Below are 2776 nucleotides of genomic sequence, written 5' to 3'. Positions count from 1 at the left end.
CCCAGTAAAGAAGGAAAACTGGCATTTAAACGCCAGCCAGGGTACCTGGCTGGGCGTTAAACACCCAAAAGGGTAGCATTTTGGGCGTTAAACGCCAGAATGGATACCATTCTGGGCGTTTAACGCCAGGATGACATAAGAGGGAAGATTTTGTTTTTAATTCAAATTTTTTTCATGTTTTCATAAGTTTTCAAAATCAAATCTTTTTCAAATCATATCTTTTCAATCATATCTTTTCAAAATAAATTTCTTTCCATTTTTTTTACTATTTTCGAAAATACTTGCTAACAATTAATGATTTTATTCAAAAATTTCAAGTATGTTGCTTTCTTGTTAAGAAAGGTTTAATATCTGAATCATATCTTTTAAATTTCTTGTTAGACAAGTCATTAATTTTAAAATCAAATCTTTTTAAATTGTTTTTTAATTATATCCTTTCAATCATATCTTTTTAAAACGATATCTTTTCAATCATATCTTCTTAATCACATCTTTTTCAAAATAATTTTCAATCATATCTTTTTGATTTCTAATTTTAAAAATCTTTTTTAAAAATCACTTAATTTCTTTCCCAACTTTAATTCTCGAAAATCATCAATCAAATTTTCAAAATTTCTTTTAATTATTTCAAAATTTTTTACTTTAATTTCGAAAATTCTTCCCCTCTTCTCACATCCTTCTATTTAAAGGACTAACACTCATCCACTATCAACAATTCGAACTCTATCCCTCTTGATAAGTTCGAATTCTTCTCTTTCTACCTTCTCCTTCTAATCTTCTTTTCCTCTAACACTTCAAGGAATCTCTATACTGTAACATAGAGGATTCCATACTTTCTTGTTCTCTTCTCTTTCTTATGAGCAGGAGCAAGGATAAAAGCATTCTTGTTGAGGCTGATCCTGAACCTGAAAGGACCTTGAAGAGAAAACTAAGAGAAGCTAAAGTACAACTCTCTATAGAGGACCTAATAGAGCTTTTCGAACAAGAAGAAGACATGACAGCCGAAAATAACAACAATGCCAACAATGCAAGGAAGGTGCTTGGTGACTTTACTGCACCTACTCCCGACTTCTATGGGAGAAGCATCTCAATCCCTGCCATTGAAGCAAACAACTTTGAGCTTAAGCCTCAATTAGTTTCATGGACTTCCAATAGAAGATCCTCATCAGTTCTTAGCTGAATTCCTGCAAATTTGTGACACTGTCAAGACTAATGGGGTTGATCCCGAGGACTACAAGCTTATGCTCTTTCCTTTTTCTGTAAGAGACAGAGTTAGAACATGGTTGGATTCACAACCTAAAGAAAGCCTAAACTCTTGGGAAAAGCTAGTCAATACCTTCTTGGCAAAGTTCTTTCCACCTCAAAAATTGAGTAAGCTTAGAGTGGAAGTCCAAACCTTCAGACAGAAGGAAGGTGAATCCCTCTATGAAGCTTGGGAAAGATACAAGCAATTAATCAGAAGGTGCCCTTCTGACATGCTTTCAGAATGGAGTATCATAGGTATCTTCTATGATGGTCTGTCTGAACTGTCCAAGATGTCATTGGACAGCTCTGCTGGAGGATCTCTTCATCTGAAGAAGACACCTGCAGAAGCTCAGGAACTCATTGAGATGGTTGCAAATAACCAATTCATGTACACTTCTGAAAGGAACCCTGTGAATAATGGGACAAATCAGAAGAAAGAAGTTCTTGAGATTGATACTCTGAATGCCATACTGGCTTAGAATAAAATATTGACTCAGCAAGTCAATATGATTTCTCAAAGTCTGTCTGGAATGCAAGCTGCACCAGGCAGTACTAAGGAAGCTTCATCTGAACAAGAAGCTTATGATCCTGAGAACCCAGCAATGAAAGAGGTGAATTACATGGGAGAACCCTATGGAAACACCTATAATCCTTCATGGAGAAATCATCCAAATCTCTCATGGAAGGACCAACAGAGGCCTCAACAAGGCTTCAATAACAATAATGGTGGAAGAAACAGGTTTAGCAATAGCAAACCTTTTCCATCATCTTCTCAGCAACAGATAGAAAATTCTAAGCAGAGCCACTCTGAATTAGCAACTATAGTCTCTGATCTAATTAAAACCACTCAAAGTTTCATGACTGAAACAAGGTCCTCCATTAGAAATTTGGAGGCACAAGTGGGTCAGCTGAGTAAGAAAGTTACTGAACTCCCTCCTAGTACTCTTCTAAGCAATACAGAAGAGAATTCAAAAGGAGAGTGCAAGGCCATCACCATGACCCACACGGCCGAATCTGGAGAGGAGGAAGAGGCAGTGATCTCCACTAAGGAAGATCTCACTGGACGTCCACTGGCCTCCAAGGAGTTCCCTCATGAGGAACCATGGGAATCTGAGGCTCACACTGAGACCATAGAGATTCCATTGAATTTACTTCTGCCATTCATGAGCTCTAATGAGTATTCTTCCTCTGAAGAGGATGAAGATGTTACTGAAGAGCAAGTTGCTAAGTACCTTGGAGCAATCAAGAAACTAAATGCCAAGTTATTTGGTAATGAGACTTGGGAGGATGAACCTCCCTTGCTCACCAACGAACTGGATGACTTGACTAGGCAGAGATTACCCCAAAAGAGACAAGATCCTAGAAAGTTCTCAATACCTTGCAGCATAGGCACCATGACCTTTGAAAAGGCTCTGTGTGACCTAGGGTCAAGCATAAACCTCATGGCTCTTTCTGTAATGGAGAAACTAGCAATTTTTGAGGTGCAAGCTGCAAGAATCTCATTAGAGATGGCAGACAATTCAAGGAAAAC

The 2776-nt window shown here is 37.8% G+C and overlaps 1 non-coding gene across 1 annotated transcript; it reads right to left on the bottom strand.

The window, feature by feature from the left end:
* Positions 1–1373: 1373 nt before the first annotated feature.
* Positions 1374–1481, bottom strand: LOC112761089 (small nucleolar RNA R71). The gene has a single exon (XR_003181500.1). It is a non-coding gene; the product is annotated as a small nucleolar RNA R71 (small nucleolar RNA).
* Positions 1482–2776: the final 1295 nt, after the last annotated feature.

Source organism: Arachis hypogaea, chromosome 16, assembly GCF_003086295.3.
Source record: "Arachis hypogaea cultivar Tifrunner chromosome 16, arahy.Tifrunner.gnm2.J5K5, whole genome shotgun sequence".
In the NCBI taxonomy this organism is placed as follows: Eukaryota; Viridiplantae; Streptophyta; class Magnoliopsida; order Fabales; family Fabaceae; genus Arachis; species Arachis hypogaea.
This window is presented reverse-complemented; position numbering and strand designations above follow the sequence as displayed.